This window comes from Zeugodacus cucurbitae, chromosome 2 (assembly GCF_028554725.1).
Source record: "Zeugodacus cucurbitae isolate PBARC_wt_2022May chromosome 2, idZeuCucr1.2, whole genome shotgun sequence".
NCBI classification, from domain to species: Eukaryota; Metazoa; Arthropoda; class Insecta; order Diptera; family Tephritidae; genus Zeugodacus; species Zeugodacus cucurbitae.
This window is the reverse complement of record NC_071667.1, coordinates 42497209-42516861: the sequence shown is the minus strand read 5'-3', so window position 1 is coordinate 42516861 and position 19653 is coordinate 42497209. Positions and strand designations below refer to the sequence as shown.

At 36.3% G+C, this 19653-nt stretch overlaps 1 protein-coding gene and 2 long non-coding RNA genes across 6 annotated transcripts in view; 1 reads left to right on the top strand and 2 right to left on the bottom strand.

Moving 5' to 3' along the window:
* Nucleotides 1-532, bottom strand: part of LOC105217108 (homeobox protein abdominal-A) — a 36066-nt gene extending 35534 nt beyond the window's left edge. The window contains exon 1 of one of the 4 annotated variants that reach the window (XM_011191947.3): nt 222-532. The gene's annotated coding sequence lies outside the window, so the exon portion shown is untranslated. The remainder of the gene's footprint in view (nt 1-221) is intronic. The other 3 variants (XM_054225963.1, XM_054225962.1, XM_054225964.1) reach the window with 3 other exon arrangements.
* An 81-nt stretch (nt 533-613) lies between these two features.
* On the top strand, nt 614-3059 carry LOC105217107 (uncharacterized). Its single transcript, XR_851971.2, has 3 exons — nt 614-841; nt 901-2546; nt 2611-3059. It is a non-coding gene; the product is annotated as an uncharacterized LOC105217107 (long non-coding RNA).
* A 1966-nt stretch (nt 3060-5025) lies between these two features.
* LOC105217106 (uncharacterized) overlaps nt 5026-19653 on the bottom strand; it is a 144688-nt gene continuing 130060 nt past the window's right edge. Inside the window, exons 4-5 of the long non-coding RNA XR_003752716.2 lie at nt 8156-8181; nt 5026-8087 (exon numbers count right to left, since the gene is read on the bottom strand). This is a non-coding gene — a long non-coding RNA (uncharacterized LOC105217106). The remainder of the gene's footprint in view (nt 8088-8155; nt 8182-19653) is intronic.

The following is a 19653-nucleotide window of genomic DNA, read 5'->3' as shown; positions in this document are numbered from 1 at the left end:
CTTGACAAAATCAAAATAACACGGCCAATTTGATCAGTAAAAGATTTTCCATCTTGTATGCCTTAAAAAACTTAAACTTTCAACGAGATTTTCACTAGCGCCAACAGCAGCAAAAACAAAATGTGCAACACGCGAATATGAAGCATAACAACATCTAACAATGAGAGTAATAACATAAAATAATAATAATAATAGTAATAGTAATAATATTGCACAAATACGGTTTATATGAACAGCATTACGCGTTCAACGTTCGACGTACATACAATATATGATATATGGCAATGGCGTATGGCGTTTTGACGATTGTCGCTCGTATTGTAGTAATAATCACAAACAGTTAAAAGACAATAAGACGCGAATTTTGCTTTCACGGCACTCGTTCGTACACTTTGATATCAAATCGTTGGTTCGCTATTATTTTTGTGTACGCTTGGATACGCTTCTGTTGTTCGTCGGGTACACAACGCCAGCGCTAATACTAAATCGCTAAACGCTCCGCAGACACTACTGCGCTCTACGATAATAAATATTATAATAAAACGAAATTTTTAAAAGAGTATAAAAATTCGTGTAATTGGTAATATCTGCGCTTTTGTACGCGCTATGACTATGCACACATTTGAGGCAGAGCAGCAGCGACGCTTACGCTCCAGCGACAGCGAGAACGACAGAATCCGCAGCTTTACAATCCAAAGTAGCAGTTGCGCCTCAGATCTAAAGCACTCAAACACGGTTGATATACTATGCTTGGGCAGCAGCGGTGAGGCACAGTGACCAACGGCATGAACAAATACGGCGACCCATTGAAACGAAGTAAAAATACGGTCGAATGAGTTGAGTGAGTATTCGTACTCGTGGTACTCAGTAACTGATTGGAATTTATCTATGTGTTAGTAGTTGAGCTGCACGGAGGCAAAAAGTAAAGCTAATTGGAAATGTCGCAATTTTTTGCACATGTGAATTTCATCTGGAAGGGAGTTGAGCAGCTGAGAGAGAAATTGGTGGATGAAAGTGTGCCAAAAGTATATTGGGAGTGGATTCGATTAGGCAGTGTTATATACATACATATGTATACGCACCAGGGAAAGATTAATGGATAATATTACTATACGAAAATGGATATAATTTCTATTTGGAATAATTAAAAATTTACAAGTATTTAGGTGCTACCAGGGCAAATACAATAACCACACTTATCGTATATACCTTTATAGCAAGTTAAGTATATTCGTATTTACACATGTACATACATATATAGCTCGGGTCTTAGTTCACATTACTCTTCTTAATTTCCGTTCTTTGAATACCTCATGACATGACAATAACACTCATAAAATCCGGGGTGCAGATCAGGAAACCAAATAAATAAACCGCAATTTCACACTCAACAGCCGCAGCAACGTTTTGGTGCTATCGTTATACCCGGCCTTTTGCTGCGCAGCTATAGTCAGCGTTGCTTTTGAATGTGCTCGGAGATACGACGTTCGTTGCCTCATTCACTCGCTTTAATTCTGAGGCTTCTTATATCGCTGTATGCTTCTTCTATTTCACTCTGTCTGTCGGGTGTTAACATTGACGTCTGCGGCTTGCCGGCAGGAGTACTCAATAATATCTGAATGAGCGCTCGTGATGTATATTCGTGTTGAACAAGTGATAAGTACATTGTTTTCGAGTGAAATAACAGAAGTATTAAATTTTGTGGTTTATTTTTGAGTAACTTTGCATGAGACTCATTTATAGTCAAGTTATTGAAATCCTCTTTATATTATATTTTCTCCACACAAGTTCCTTACATTTTAAAATTGTTCTCTGTTCAGTGTAGATTCTAAAGACTTTACTACTGTTTCGTTTTGTATTTACTGAGTGTTCTATGGCTGCTAATATTCTAGTTAATAGCGTGCAAATTTCTAATGAAAGCAGAAACCACTCTCCCAAAATGAGATTATTTGAGTGTTGTTTGTTAGCACAGATAAAAGAGCTGGATGATTGAGACTATGTGTGTACATACAAGTGTATTTTATGCATCTGTACATTTGCACTTTTATATTAAAATGTATGTACGAAGGTTCATGAGTGAATTTGAAAACAGAAATCATGAGGATTCATTTATTTTATCGTCCTGCTTTGGAGATAACTTCCCAAATCATAGACAGTTTTCATAGATTCTGATATCGTTACAACTTTCCAATAGATAATGAAACCAAAGCTGTCTAGTTAAATATAATATATTAAATATTGCTTAAACATGACATTTTTAAATACAAATATACATACAGTGGAACTTCCATAACTCCAAGATCTCCAAAACTCGAACACTTGAATTGGCAACAGCGTTTAGAAGCCAAATTTTGTAAAAATTTCCTTCCCTAACTCGAATTTCTATAACGCGAACTCTTGAAGAGTCAATAGGGTGCAACTTTCATACAAATTTCCTTCCATAAATAGAACTTTTTGGTCAGAGCATAATACAAAATTTAAAATTTTACTATCAAGGCAGAATTTTAAAAGAGTCCGTCTATATTGAACAGAATACATGTTTTAACGTATGTACATAAAACTTTATGCGAAGTTAATAAATAGAACAGTGTATAAATCTATATTTTATAGGTCTATTGGTCACTTCTCTACTTCCTTGTCAAAAATTTGACATGTGAAAGCAACAACAAAGTTATCTAGTTGAATTCGTGCAAGAGTGTATGCGGATACTGCATTAAAAATTCTATCGCCGCTTGCTGAGTGCTACCAATTTTTGTTTAGGCTATTCACAATAGTAAAAATGGCTCGAAGGATCAAAAAGGACAATACAAATATATTTTTTTAATATTTTTAACTTGATATATATTATAATTGATTAAATAAAACGTATGGCATGGAAATGAAATGGTAAAAAACATTTTTTTGCCTTTTTTTAGCAAAGAAAATTGTGCAACACTATTGAGCATAATTAAGATTTTTTTTTTAATTTTTGGATAGTGCATTCTATTGACTTCTCTATAACGCTTAGCCAATCGATGACAGCTACTATTGCAGTACATTGCGTTTAACATACTCACATTATATCTTTACACGATTACGCCAGCTTCTTTCATAAGTTGCAAAACTAACGAAAGTAACCATATCTTTAAAAACAGTACGATTTTTATTAAAACGGATTATAAGCATGAATTCATTTATATATGTATTGGTTATAAATGCACGAGTAATTTATGCAAACTATTAGTGACATTTGAATAAAATTGTTTATGAAGTTGTGTCTACTGTAACTTTTTATACTCTCGCAACAAAAGTTGATAAAGAGAGTGTTATAGTTTTGTCCACATAACAGTTGTTTGTAAGTCCCAAAACTAAACGAGTTAGATATATGGTTATATATACCAAAGTGATCAGGGTGACGAGTAAAGTTTAAATCCGGATGTCTGTCTGTCCGTCCGTCTGTCCGTCCGTGCAAGCTGTAACTTGAGTAAAAATTGAGATATCTTAATGAAACTTGGAACACGTATTTCTTGGCACCATAAGAAGGTTAAGTTCGAAAATGGGCGGAATCGGACCACTGCCACGCCCACAAAATGGCGATAACCAAAAACACATAAAGAGCTATAACTAAGCCATAAATAAAGTTATGAAAATAAAATTTGGAACATAGGATCGCATTAGAGAGGGGCACATTTGAATGTAATTTTTTTGGAAAAGTGGGCGTGACCCCGCCCCCAAATAGGTTTTTTGTATATATCATGCAAACCAATAAATCTATATAAACCAAACTTTCTGCAGTCGTTTCTTTTAGCCGTTTCCTTATACAGTTCAAAAATGAAAGAAATCGGATAATAACCACGCCCACCTCCCATACAAAGGTTAGGTTGAAAATGACTAAAAGTGCGTTAACTCACTAACGAGAAACGTCAGAAACACCAAATTTTACATAAGAAATGGCAGAAGGAAGTTGCACTGAGATTTTTTTACAAAACGGAAAATGGGCGTGGCGTCGCCCACTTATGGGTCAAAAACCATATCTCAGGAACTACTCTACAGATTCGAATGAAATTCGGTATATAATATTTTCTTGGCACCCTGATGACACGTGTGGAAAATGGATGAAATCGGTTCACAACTACGCCTACTTCCCATATAACTCAATTTTGAATCCTTCTGATTCTTTCACTTTATAATGTATACATAAGGAACAGATAAAGATAGCGAAATAAAACTTTACACAAATACTGTATTTGAGCTGTGACATCACTTGAGGAAAAATTGTCAAAATTGGACCATGACTTTTCAAGGCCCCTGATATCAAACATGAAGAACTCAGTGCCTAAGGGTAATTTTTCACCGAAAATATAGGTAAATCTCTAAATAAATTGCGAGAGTATAAAATGTTCGGTTGCACCCGAACTTAGCCTTTCCTTACTTGTTGATTTTAATTTTAATAAAAATGTAAAATTATTTGAAGATTTTCATCGGAAGGGATAGTCCGTCTATTCAAAGTTATTACAATTTGTATTAATTTTTTCAAGCGTTCGTAAAAACATGAATGCCATACTCTTACAAATTAAAAATAAACTACATCAATGTGCTATCAGTATCAGTAACTAGTCAGAGCAAGGGAGAAAAGTGAGAAGCGAGAAAATCAGAAATCACATAAGCAAGCATACGTTCGCTGAGAGAGAAAAACGAAATTATGTCCGAGTGCAATTTTAATTTGGTATGACATGAAAAACGCCGACATAATAATTCCGTTGAGTGAGAACTTCCATTGATGTGATTACCGAATGTTGTTGTGGTAGTTTTGTGTATTCTTTTTGCTGAGGTTGATAGTTTAGAGTCTTAAAATTATTGTTATGACAGTTTTATGAAGTTTTTAATTTATGGCTAGACAACAAACCACATCTAGTAATTTTCACTGACAATTCACTTGAACTATGTTCTATGAATGCATGCGTTTGTTCTGGTGCAGGCGCCACAGAAGTGCATATGTACTGTTGCTAAGTTTGGTAGTTTCTTCCTTTGTTAGTTCAGCGTATGGTGAATATTATTCGCTATTTGATTGGCCTAACTCGGCTTAGGCGGGCGTTAGATGCTGGGCGGTAGCAGTGCAATGTAAATATTATTCAATGGATTGTATATGAAATGCCCAATTCTTTTCACGAATTAAAATATGGATTTTCTAATATGCAGTGAATTTCTAATCGAACACTTGCCACTGGTAGTGGTATATACATATGTATGTACATACATACTAGTATAGAGTGGAATGGAACGCAATAATTTGATTGGGCATAGATTTGGATTCCTCGGTTGTGTACAAATTGAATACGCTAGAATATTACTTTATTAATTTCTACATTATAAGGATTATTAAACAATATTGCTTTTTTCTTATTATTATAAACAATAGTCTATTAGTTTATATTAATAATTGTAAGCGTCAAAATTAAACAGGAACTTTATAATAAGAAAATAGAGACGAAGAGGTAGATTGGTGTATCTAATTTATCTACGCATATTAAAAACAAATGATAATTGGATAAATGATATAGTAATATTCATTCTGAATATATGTAGGAACAGAACTGCATTTTAAACTGTGTAACATAAAGGAAACATTTCCTATAAAATAATGCAAATAAATAATATAATATAAGTATAACATATTGAATGATTAGTCCCTATTATGAGTTAATAAAAGTAACAGTTTCTTAACATATAGTGTATTAACATTTTTAATAATTTATTTATGTCTTTTTTATTTTGAATACATTTTGTCAAGTTAATTATTACACATTTTCATTAAATAAAGATTATTTTCTGCACTCTACAACATATTGTGCATAATACATTACATTCTTTGCAACCAAATTTAATATTTCTTATAGCTACACATGATATATATATATATTATATTCCATACTTATGCCCACATTTTAACACAATTTTGCATATTTTACTATGTTTCTTTGCATCAAGATCAGCAATTTTGTTGTTTTATGCATTTGCTTTGGTGATGGTATAGAAGACCAAATCCGTCGGTGTATAAACAAATAGAAACTGGATTCGGAGCCATTGGAAGCATTTTTATAATCAAAACAAATAATAAAACAGCGTCACGCATTATTCGTTTTAACTACCACTTAAAGTACCTACATCTACATGTATGTAGGTAAGCATGTTATGATATGTGTGTTAAGTTATTTCGCTTCTTTCGCATATCATTGGTCTCATGTTAGTGTTATTGTTTTTTTAAGGATAGAATTGCTGTGTACGTCAACTATTCAGGGCTGTAAAGCATTTGTCTGTACAACGGTGTCATTAAAAGATCATAATCGTAATAAACTAATAAAATTGAAACTGGGTGAGATACGCTGGCGCTACAATACTCTGCTTCAATGTTTAGTTGCCTTAATATACACACATAAAATATATTTTTGTGTGTATATAAATTGGCTGTCATGGATTATTATGAGATTTAAATGTGTTACAGAAAAATATTAACGTGAACATAATAAAATACTAATAAAACTCTACTAATTACCATAATTTGGATTTTCAGTTACATACATTTAAGATAGGTCTGCGAAGCACTACAAGCAGCCGAAACATCCTATAAACAAGACAGTTGGTTAAGGTTGTCAAGTGCAAAATAAAAATTGAGAATAATCACTATTAAACCCTTAAAAACAAACAGAAATGAAAATAAAAAACTATACTCAAATGTTGCGTCCATATATTTATAATTAGAAAATAGTTTTTACTGTTTTTTATTATTTGGAAAAGTTTAATCATTCATGTAAATCCTATCAAATAGCGGTACACAAAAACGTATAAGTTTTAAGCGTAATCTATGCAAATGATTTCCATAAAATGGTACGTAAAACTGTTTAAGGGCCAACAAAACTGCATCGTACCGACGAAGATTTATAATTAATATATAATATATAATTCACCATGCAATATCACAATGTATGTAGAGAATTTTCGTGCCAATAGGTATTTAAATATTCACTTGTTAGGTTAGGTTAGGTTAGTCTGGTGGGCCAACAGGCCCCGCGAAGACCAGTTATGGTCCTTAGCGATACCAGATGGAGTCCCGTCACGTATTCCCTGAGAAGTAGTCATCTGATAGGATGCCAGCGTTTAACGCGAATTTTAAGAGATGATGAGACCTCACTAATGATATCTCCTCCAACTTATCGTTCTGCGGGGTCCCTAGATACCTGAAGCGATCTGAAAGCCCCATCTTACAGGCGTGCGCTGCTGCTAGGCTGTGACCAGTAAGTATGCTAACCATGGTCCTACAGTCCTTTATGCACAGTGCTAGTAGGAAACTTGTATATTTCTGAACCACCGCTTTGCAAATGACTTTGCGGTATTGCATCCCGGTAGATTCTTCAATTTCGCTTTGATTTTCTTCATCATGCATCTGTCTATATCATCGGGCAGACAGTGCACGGGTTTGCCAATGTCGATCATGTTTCCGGGGGACAGCTGTAGACCGATCTTGGAAATCCCCTCACCGATGGCAACCAGTAGAAGTGTAGCAGCATATTCGTGGCTGCACTCTCCACTGCCACCCTGCTTCTCAAAACACGTTTGGCCGATATACGAAACGAGGTTATTGCCTAGATTGCCGCTTGGCTGTCTACGTAGACGTTAACTCTAGAGTATCGGGTTGGTGCATTAGAGGCTAGCTCCGCAGCTTTCCCAGTGGCAAACACCTCTCCCTGAAATATACTGCAGTAGTCCGGCAGTTTGTAAGGTTGCTTTATATCTATCTCCGGGCAGTATATTCCTGCACCAACTCCATTAACCATTTTCGAGCTATACGTATAGATGTTTAAGGTGTTACGCTTAGTTGTGTATATTCACTTGTAGGAAATAAATTTTTCTTTCCCCCGGTTTTTAATTAATTAGTTTTAATAAAAAATATCAAAATTGTTTAGAACAAATCAACTAAATCATAACAAATAATTTCTTAGCTCAGTATATACATTTATTTGGCATTTATTCGTTTGTGAAATGTACACTTAAGTATCAACTCAAAATGTTTTTATCACAGTTTGAGGTCAGTACTATACAATTAAGATTTGCTGGAAAAAATGTAATGTTAGCTATTTAAAAGAAATATTTTGTTTATTAGCTAATCGTTTGAACTCACCGTGGCGGGTTATTTTTGAATGATTCCTAGAAGAAAAATAAATTATTATGCTTTATAAATTCATAAATAATAAAATAATACATGTGTAGATTTTCTATAGAATATATCTCATAATAATGATATGGGTGTTATTAAACTAATTTACCTTTTTATTTATTTTATTGCTCACTACTTTATATTTTAACGTGGTGCAATAAATATTTAAAGTCAACACTACAAATGTAGCTCGATCTTAATGCCAATATTAAACCGATTTAGTTTATACGATTATACGGAGGTGAGTAATTGACATTCCCTTTTTATGGAAACCTTCTAATATTTATTTTTTCAATTGTTGAAAAACTTTTATTTCTACGCAAAAAAAATAAGCAAGACGAGTTATGAAGTGCAATAAATGATTGGAATTCGGTACTACGACGACATTTAAGCAAGTACATATACATATATGTGGGTCCTTTGCATGCGATTACTTTTGAAGCTGTGCTTATTCGTACCAAAAACGTTTCTATCTATTTTTGATTTAATTGATTAGTAATATTTATTTACTTAGTAATTGGTAAAACAGGCCATACTAGCATATATACATATATATGTCGATGTAGGAGGATGGGATCATGTAATCATGCTCACGTAAGTGAGGAAAGTTTTTGATTGTCATTCCCTTGGGAGTGGCCAGAAACCATTCTTCTCTACATGATTCAAGCAACACATGACTTCCGATTTTAGACCAAGTATCCTCTGGGTAGCTAACAGACATCCGTTTGAAGACGAGCTAAAGTGAGAACGCAACCCGCTTCTGCGGTTGTGCGTAGGGTTTAGGACTCACCATATAAAAACTAAGTACCAATGAAAAATCGAAGCAGGCCTCGGATGAGACACACGCCTTTTGATGACGACCCCTGCAAACGTTTTAAGGATAATGATATAAGGGCATGCACCTGGAATGTCCGGACCCTTAATTGGGAAGGTGCCTCGGCCCAGCTGGTTGAGGTCCTCATACGACTAAAGGCTGATATCACTGCCATCCAAGAAGTGGGATGGACGGGACAAGGACGGAAGAAGGTGGGTCCTTGTGATATCTACTACAGCGGCCATATAAAGGAGCGCAAATTTGGTGTTGGATTTGTGGTGGGAGAGAGACTCCGTCGCCGAGTCCTGGCATTCACCCCAGTGGATGAACGTCTAGCCACAATCCGCATAAAAGCGAGGTTCTTCAACATATCGCTTATTTGCGCCCACGCCCCAACGGAAGAGAAGGACGATGTGACCAAAGATACTTTCTAGGAGCGCTTAGAACGCACCTACGAGCGCTGCCCCCGCCACGATGTCAAAATTGTGCTTGGTGATTTCAACGCTAGGGGGGAAAGAAGGTGTCTTTGGCACAATAGTCGGAAAATTCCGCCTCCATGACGAAACATCGCCAAACGGCCTGAGGCTGATAACCTTCGCAGGGGCCCGAAATATGGTCGTCTGTAGTACCAGATTCCAGCACAAGAAAATTTATCAAGCAACATGGCTGTCTCCTGATCGAAACACGCGTAACCAAATCGATCATGTTGTGATAGACGGAAGACACGTCTCCAGTGTTTTAGACGTGCGTACGTTCTGAGGACCAAATACAGACTCGGACCATTATCAGGTTGCAGCGAAGATACGCACCTCTGTGCAGCAAAGAACGCGTGTCAACAAACACAAGGCAGGTTCGACGTCGAAAAGCTGCAATCGCAACAGACAGCCACGAAATACTCTACTCGACTTGCACTCCTGCTCTCTGAGAGCACTCATAAGCATCTCAGTATAAGGGAACTGTGGAACGGCATCTCAAACTCACAGCGTACAGCTGCAGCCGAAACAATTGGATTTCGGCAACGACAAAAAACAAGCTGGTACGATGAGGATTACCGTCTCGCAGCGAGACTCTGTGCAACATGTTGCGAGAGTATAAAAAGAAAGAGGCCGAAATGCGTGAGTACGAAGAGCTTAAGAAGCTCGCAGACAGAGGTAATGCTCGAAAATTTTATGAAAAAATGAAGCGACTTAACGAATGTTTCAAGACCGGAGCATCCTCATGTAGAGACCAAGGTGGTAACCTGGTAAGCGATGTCCAGGGCATACTGTGATTATGGAGGGAACACTTATCCGGCCTGCTGTGAAAGTACAACACCAGGAGATGGCGAACCCGATCTCCCAATCAATGACGTTGGATCAGATGATCCATTACCCGACCATGAAGAAATTCGAATAGCAATTAGCCGCCTGAAGAACAGCAAATGTGCATGCATCAGCTTCTTTGCAGAGTATAATCTGAAGAAAGCATTCCTGACGATTGAAATCTCAGTGTACTCTTCCCAATCTATAAAAAATGAGATCCCACAATCTGTGCCAATAACCGAGGGATAAGCCTCCTAAATATCGCCTATAAGGTTCTATCGAGCGTACTGTGTGAAAGACTAAAGTCCACCGTCAACAAACTGATTGGACCTTATCAGTGTGGCTTTAGACCTGGAAAATCAACAACTGACCAGATATTCACCATGCGCCAAATGAAAAGAGGATCGACACACACCACCTTTTTGTCGATTTTAAAGCTGCTTTCGACAGCACGAAAAGGAGCTGCCTTTACGATGCGATGTCTGAATTTGGTATCACCGCAAAACTAATACGGCAGTGTAAGTTCACGTTGAGCAACACCAAAAGCTCCGTCATGATTGGTAAGGACCTCTCCGCCAAACGAGGTTTCAAACAAGGTGACTCACTATCGTGTGACTTCTTTAACTTGATGCTGGAAAAAATTATACGAGCTGCAGAGCTAAATAGAGAAAGTACAATCTTCTATAAGAGTGTACAGCTGCTGGCGTACACCGATGATATTGATATCATCGGAAGCAACAACCACGCCGTTTGTTCTGCATTTTCCCGCATGGATAAGGAGGTGAAGCGAATGGGTCTGGAGGTGAATGAGGACAAGACGAAATATCTCCTGTCATCAAGCAAACAGTCGGCGCATTCGCGTCTTGGCTCCCACGTCACTGTTGACAGTCATAACTTCGAAGTCGTAGATAATTTCGTATACCTGGGAACCAGCATCAACAACACGAACAATGTCAGCCTCGAATTGCAGCGCAGAATCACTATTGCCACAGGTGCTACTTCGGACTGAGTGGGCAATTGAAAAGTAAAGTCCTCTCTCGATGAACCAAAATCAAACTCTACAAGTCGCTTATCATTTCCGTCCTGATTTATGGTGCAGAAGCAAGATTTACATAGTTCAGCGAATAAAAAGACACAGCGGCTACGCTCTAGGTCCTGTTGTCCGAATGGACGAAAACACTCCAGCTCTGAAAGTGTTCGATGCAGTACCCGCCGGAGGAAGCCGATGAAAGGGAAGGCCTCCACTCCGTTGGAGGGACCAGGTGGAGAGCGACCTGGTTATACTTGACGAGGGAAAGGGAGGAGTGGCGCGCTCTCATCGATTCGGCTATAACCGGCTAAACGGTTCAACGCCAATTGCATACATATATGTCGATAATTAATACGAATGCTTTAGGAGAGTTTGGAATTTAATAATCTAAAATATTTACTGCATATTTTATGAATATCGAGTTCAAACGAATACAAAATTGTCCACAATTCAATAATTCCTCCAAACTGCGGGTAAGCCATCTGTTAATATATATCTTGTATAGATAGACTAAAAAATATATAAATTCAAATAGGTAATTAAATATTATTTGGCAAAACAAAATTTTATTTTTTTACTTTTTTAAACACATGATGCAGTAACTTTTCTTTGTTATTTGTTACAGATTTTGAAAATAATTAAGCAAACTAAATAAATAGCAATATACCTTATGGAATCAATAACAAATTAACTGTCGTATAATAATTCACATAATTAGATTTTATTAGAAGAATATTTATATGTATACAACTTTGAGACATATTAAGGAAGGCTTTTCGATTTTGGACACATGAACTGTCAATAGTAGCAAATTGTTAATGAATTTGTGTGAAACATCCGTTTACATGCATATTATTCAGTTATGTTTTAATGGTTCATCACAGAAATTTGCATATAGCAAGAAATTTGGTTTCAATAAATTCACATACACCACTCGTACCAGCAGACAGACAGAAATAGGAAAATAAAGGATATAAAAATACCTAGTTGAATGAATTTTTTACTTGCGGTGGCCTAAATAGAAGAGTGAATTTGAGCGAAATGACGTCAAAGCGCGAAACACCCCAAACGACTTGACAAGGCCGTTCTGCCGCTAGCTTTTTTGTTGTATATTGCTGACGCTTATGGACATAATTTCGAACGTAACAAATTCCACTTCAGTAAAGATTTGTAGTAAGAAGAATATCATATTGAGAGTCATAAAGTTTTTATGATGTCTTAATAGATTCTACAGTAAGCGAACTAGTGAATATAACTTATGCTGCTCAGCTTCTTTCACAAAACCTTAAAGGCACATGCATATTTCATTGAAGTAAATGTTTTTGAAAGTTATTGAAGATTTGCCCCAAAACTGCGTAGTGGTATTTTCTTCCCTTAATTTATTTTAGTCATTTCGAAATTTCAGAAACTTCCAATTTTTTAATATATTTTTTCTAAAAAATATCACCACTCAGGGAATTATTATTTTAAATTCCGAACGATGTCGGTACATTTATTTGAAGTTGAAGAAAAGTTGTACATGAAAATCGATATAATTTCAGATCCTTTTAGAAACTTTAAACCGTGCTGAATTGGTTTCGAAACAAACCATTACAAGTATAATGATTTTTTAGTAGTATTAATTGTGCACTTAGATAAATAATTAAAAAAAAAAAATTATGTGCGATTATAATTTTGAGTTACTTTTAAAATCGTTTTTTCTTCATGAATAGCTATCCAGTGAATAATTGAAGTTAAATTTTGAGACTATTTGAAAATATTAATTCAACGGCGACATGTTACTATATTTAAGTAAAAAAAAATTTGTTTTATATTTTTTATAAATCAAATGAATTTAAGATGTCCATTGCCTATGAGCAAAAATTGAAAAATATTTACCCAAAATTAGCATACACTGAATGAGAGTTGTACATTTCCTTTTTTAATAAATTCCAGAAGTCTTATAGGCATGCAGCTAATAGGAAAATCATATGTTCCAATTATAGTAACCTGGGTTATACATTACACATTTTTAATAGTGTATCTTCAAATTTTAACAAAAATTGTTTATTGTTTACATGCTAATATAATTGGAGGGATTTCTCAATTGAATTTATCAAGAAAGGGAAACTGAGTGATCATTCTCAACAATCCGACTTTCCGATAATGCCTGCCGAATTGAAAATTGTATATGTGTTGATTTAAATTCTAATTTGACTGCATCAGGGAGACATCTATTGACCTATTTCCACATTTATGTAAAGTCAGTTAACTGTCGATAAGTCGGTAAGGCCGTGCATGATAATGCAGTTTAATATGCATTTATACGCATGTCCTGTAACAGATGTAACCAGGAAACTGTTCCCGTTAGCTATACTAATAAAACATAGCATCTATTTTCACACTATAAACACAGCATACTATTATTTAGTGGGAAAGATAATAATGATAGTGCGCGCTCATTAGACCAATAAAATTTAAAGCAAACTGGTTTGTATACTCCAGAAATTAATTGATAAGTATGAGGAAAATGTTTATAGGTGCTTTTGTAGGGTTTTATAATTTCCTGCAGGTATGTATTTAAGAAGTGAATGTAGTCATAGAACGATTTCACAATTTTTTTTAAATTGGGGTAAGGGACATAATAGCCATCATCGTTTCGCTATTTATATCCTCAATATATTAAAATGCTGTTCTTTTGCTAAAAAATTTGTAATATATTTACACAAACAAATTACCGAGTTTAATTCGATACAAGAAATTCTGTGAAAAATAAAATGGTACAATCGCGTTGTACAATGCTTCCAATTGTTTCAAATACATATTATAGGTAAGAGTTAATTATTGCGAATTTACTCAAAACACATAATGAATCAGGTTAAACAATATTTCTACCGCCCCAGGACGGTTATACGTTTATCATATTATTGTATCTTCAAATCTATTATTGTATCTTCAAATCTTCCGATTTAAATATCTTCGTCGTTATATTTCGTTGTATGCCTCAGAGGGTGCTTACAGGGTAATAGCAGACACGGCCGGTTTTGAGAATAAGGTATATTAAATTATTAAATTAGAAAATTTTTCAATATAGTGTCTTTTCATAAAGACGAAAACGTTATAGCTGGTAAATTTCAAAATGATTGATATATGTACATACATTATTGTAGATTTGTTTTAAGCTCGAATCAACATGTTTTGTTAAACTTTGTATTTTTTAATTTTATATTGAAGTGTGTAATAAATGAGTAAATTACAAAGTTGTTTGTTGTTAGCATTTAATATTATGAAGTTCGTATAATTACAATTACTAACAAATAAAATTTAATGCGATATTGTTGTTTACATTAACTACGTCAGAGTTATCATCGTAATCATCATATTGGATAAAAGTGTCCACTGCTGTACATAGTAGTTGGTTATACCGTTAATTAATTTAAAACTGTCTTATAAAATAAGGAAGCTCCAAGTTGATTCCGCTAACTTGCAAAGACTGACCTTGTGATCTCATGATTTTTCCCATGATGCTCTCGCCTTCATTACAGCCATTGCAAAGTCGAGGTTGATTTATGTTACGCAGAATGATGACAACTGATGCTACTTTTAATTGCATATTAATATTTTAAAAATTCTGTGGCATAGTTGACTACGCCCCTAGGTTTGTAGCTGTGTCAATCCGTCGAAGCGACCTTACCATTTCCAATATCTAGCAACTGCTTCGCTGTTTGATCTTTGCAAAACACTCGTATTGTAATTGGCGATTCTTTACGTGCTGCCACAAATTAGATGATTTTAGGCATGCGATTAGTTCGTCAGCAACAGTTGATCGAGGAATAACTGGAAGAGTAAGTGTAAATCACCAGACAACAGAATAATGGCTGGCGCTGGAGGCAACTTTGAAAGTCCTGTGCAGTACCTCCAACGAACTCTTGTGGGTCATTGTGCATTCGTCCCAAATTATCAACTTGCATATTTGGAAAATCTTCCCTATGAGTAAGTTTTTCTGCTAAGTGCAAAGTAGCTCCTATTCCAGATAAAGCCAACGCCATTTTGCGATTGAACCATTGCCAATATTAATGAAATTAGGACCCCCAGCACCCCCAGGAACTTCAAGAAAGTAAATTCCCCCAGATCCAGTGTTCACAGTTTGTATTAAACTATCGTATGAAATCCTAAATTGTTCATTCAATTGTTGAACCGTTGTGAGAAGTGTTTCGGTCAAGTGGTCGTTTCTCTAGTTCACATTTACATAAAATAAATAATTTTTTATATGTTTTGAAAAATGCTTGCTTACACACGTCACGGCTGAAAAACCATCCAAAGTGAAAGACTTTTGGAATAATTTCATTTTCATGTATATACGTATAGTAATAATATGTATGTGTGTGTGATTGGCGTGGAAACCGTTCAGCCGAATTGATGAACGCCTCTCCAACTTTCCATCGCAGTTCGGACTTGGTCCTTACAACGGAGTGGAGGTCTTCCCCTTCCTCGGCTTTCTCAGGCGGGTACTGCATCGACCACTTTCAGAGCTGGAGTGTTTTCGTCCATTCGGCTAATATGATCTATCCAGCATAGCCGCTGTCTTTTTATTCGCTGAACAATGTCAATGTCGTCGTATAACTCGTACAACTCATCGTTCCATCGTCTGCGGTATTCGCCGTTGCCAATATTTAAGGGACCGTAAATCTTCCGCAAATTTTTCCTCTCGAAAACTCCCAGTGTCGTCTCATCTGATGTTGACATCGTCCACGCTTCTGCACCATAAATGTGGACGGAAATGATAAGCGACTTGTAGAGTTTGATTTTGGACTTTACTTTTTTATTTCCAACTCAGTCCAAAGTAGCACCTGTTGGCAATAGTGATTCTGCGTTGGATTTTGAGGCTGACATTGTTTGTGTTGTTGATGCTGGTATACGAAACTATCTACGACTTCGAAGTTATGACTGTCAACAGTGACGTGGGAGCCAAGACGCGAATGCGCTGACTGTTTATTTATGACAGGAGATATTTCGTCTTGTTCTCGTTCACCTCCAGACCCATTCGCTTCGCTTCCTTATCCAGGCGGGAAAAAGCTCGGTTGTTGCTTCCGATGATATCAATATCATTGGCGTACACCAGCAGCTGTACACTCTTATAGAAAATTGTACCTTCTCTATTTAGCTCTGCAGCTCGTATAATTTTTTCCAGCATCAGGTTAAAGAAGTCACACGATAGTAAGTCACCTTGTTTGATATCGAACGGCTCGGAGAGGTCCTTTCGATCCTGGCCGTATTAATTTTGCAGATATACCAAATTCAGACATAGCGGCATAGAGTCGGGCCTTTTCCAAGATTTGGCGCATGGTGGATATCTGGTCAGATATAGATTTTCTAGGTCTAAAGCCACACTGATAAGGTCCAATCAGTTTGTTGACGTCACACAGTACGCTCTATTGAACCGTGTAGGCTTTATTTAGGAGGCTTATCCCACGGTAATTGGCACAGATTGTGGAATCTCACTTTTTATAGATTGTGAAGAGCACACTGAGATTCCAATCGTCAGGAATACTTTCTTCCGATCATACTCTGCAAAGAAGCTGATCCATGCACCTTGTCAGTTCTTCGCCGCCGTACTTGAATAGCTCGGCCGGTAATCTATCGGCTCCCGCCGCCTTGCTGTTCTTCAGGCGGCTAATTGCTATTCGAATTTCTTCATTGTCGGGTATGGATCATCTGATCCAACGTCATTGATTGGGGATCGGGTTCGCCATCTCCTAGTGTTGTACTTTCACTGCCATTCAGCAGGTCGGATAAGTGTTCCCTCCATAATCCCAGTATGCCCTGGACATCGGTTGCCAGATTACCACCTTGGTCTCTACAAGAGACCCTTCGTTAAGTCGCTTCATTTTTTCATCAAATTTTCGAGCAGTATATCTGTCGGCCTGCTTCTCAAGCTCTTCATATGCAAATGTGTCTCGCTTCCCTCTTCAGCTCTCGGTATCTATCCCTTGCCGCACGTGTTGTGGTCGTTTGCAACGTTGCGAGGTAGACAGTCTGTTTTCTCTCCGCTGTAAGACGGCAATCCTCATCGTACCAGCTCGTTTTTTGTCGTTGCCGAAATCCAATTATTTTAGCTACATCGGTACGCAGTGAGTTTGAGATGCTGTTCCACAGTTCCCTTATACGGAGATGCTGATGAGTGCTCTCAGAGAGCAGGAGTGCAAGTCAAGTAGTGTATTTCGTGGCTGTCTGTTGCGAATGCAGCTTTTCGACGTCGAACCTTCCTTGTGTTTGTTGACGGGCGTTCTTTGCTGCACAGAGGCGGGTGCGTATCTTTGCTGCAACCAGATAATGGGACGAGTCTATATTTGGTCCTCGGAACGTACGCACGTCTAAAACACAGGAGACATGTCTTCCGTCTATCACAACATGATCGATTTGGTTACGCGTGTTTCGATCAGGAGACAGCCATGTTGCTTGATGAATTTTCTTGTGCTGGAATCTGGTACTACAGACGACCATATTTCGGGCTCCAGCGAAGTCGATCAGCCTCAGGGCTTTTGGCGATGTTTCGTCATGGAGGCTGAAGTTTTCGACCAAAGCCCAAGTTTTCTTTACCCACCCTAGCGTTGAAATCGCCAAGCACGCTCATAGAAAGTATCTTTGGTCACATCGTCCTTCTCCTCCGTTGCATGTCGTGAGCTGCTTCAACCATGTGGAGAAGAATCGTTTCTGGCCACTCCCAAGTGAATGACAATCAAAAAAAACTTTCCTCACTTACGTGAACTTCTACACATGATCCCATCCTCCAATAACTTTATTACTATGTAAATCAAAACTTATCACTCAAAAAACAGATTTTTATTGGCTGGAATGTTTTAAAAATATCACTCATTTAAATGAATAGTGTCATATCTCAAAAAGGTCGATTTTTCAGTAGAGCGGTTTAAAGTTTTCAATTGTCTCTTATTTAGCTTTATATATTTGCATAAATTTATTGAATAAACTAGTAGCAGGTAATATACTAAAGGAGAGATGCGTGGCGCACTGTTGTGGACTCGGCTATAACCGCGTAAGCGGTTTCTACGCCAGTTAAGAAGAAGAAGGTAATATACTAAATAAAATGCTGAGCATAAGTGCACTAAATAGAGCATACCAATATCGTTGTAACACAAAATATGTCGTGCTTTTTGGCGAGATTCGAGTTTAACAACACAATGAGTGATTCTTTTTTGTATTATAGATATATGGAATTATATATTTCGCATTTATCAATTTAAACACGATATTTCTTGGTCAGTCCGATTAAAACAGAAAGTGTTTACTGATAAATATTTTGAGAAAGACTATTCACATATAAATGAACTCACTCGAGTTGTTACCTACATAAACAACGTTTCGTAACCGGCTACGTTGGTTAGGACATGTCTGTATTGACGAAAACACTCCATCTTTAAAAGTGTTCGATGCAATACCCGTTGCTGGAAACACAGGAAGAGGAAAATTTCCACTCCGTTGGAAAGATCAGGTGGAGAGCGACCTGGTTGCACTTGTTATATCCAATTGGTGCTGAATTTTAAGAAGAATAAATTGATGGACTGCTATTATTGATTAGGCTAAAATCAAGTAAGCGGTGCCTACGTCAATTGAAAATGTAGGTACATATATTGGGGCCTGTTAGACATAATATCCCATTTATTAATTTTAGGAAAGTTATATAATATTCTGCTTGTAAGATTATTGTGATAATGAACTCCATCTTTATCGATATATGTGACTAAAAAGGTCGACTGCATATATTTTAGCATCAACTAAAATATATAGTATTCATATTGTATATTAAAATTATTATATGTTATTAAACTATATTATAATAAACGTATACTACGACTCTACATATATGTATGTATATTTATATTTCTCATCGATTTCATAGATTATTCAGTAGTTTTATTTCAGCAATATAACATACTCTAACTATGTTACAAATTGAGATAAATAACTTTAAATTGATATATACAGTGGAACTTCTCTAACTCAAATCACCATAATCTCCAAAAAACTTCGAGTTATAGAAATTTTCATTAAAACATACATTTTTAAAAAAGCTGTCAAAAATAGATTTACCCACAGATTTAGTTATTTACTTCACAAAAAGTTTTATTTAAATACATAAAAACATGTTTTCTGTGATTTTGTTTGTAGCAGTTTACTATTGTTTGGCTCTTGACGTCTGTATCCATGCTTTTGTTAGATGATTTATGCAATCTATTAAAGTAATATCATATTTTTTGTTCGCCTCCATACGAATATAGGGACTCCTTTAAAATTCTGTCTTGATAGTACAATTTTAAAT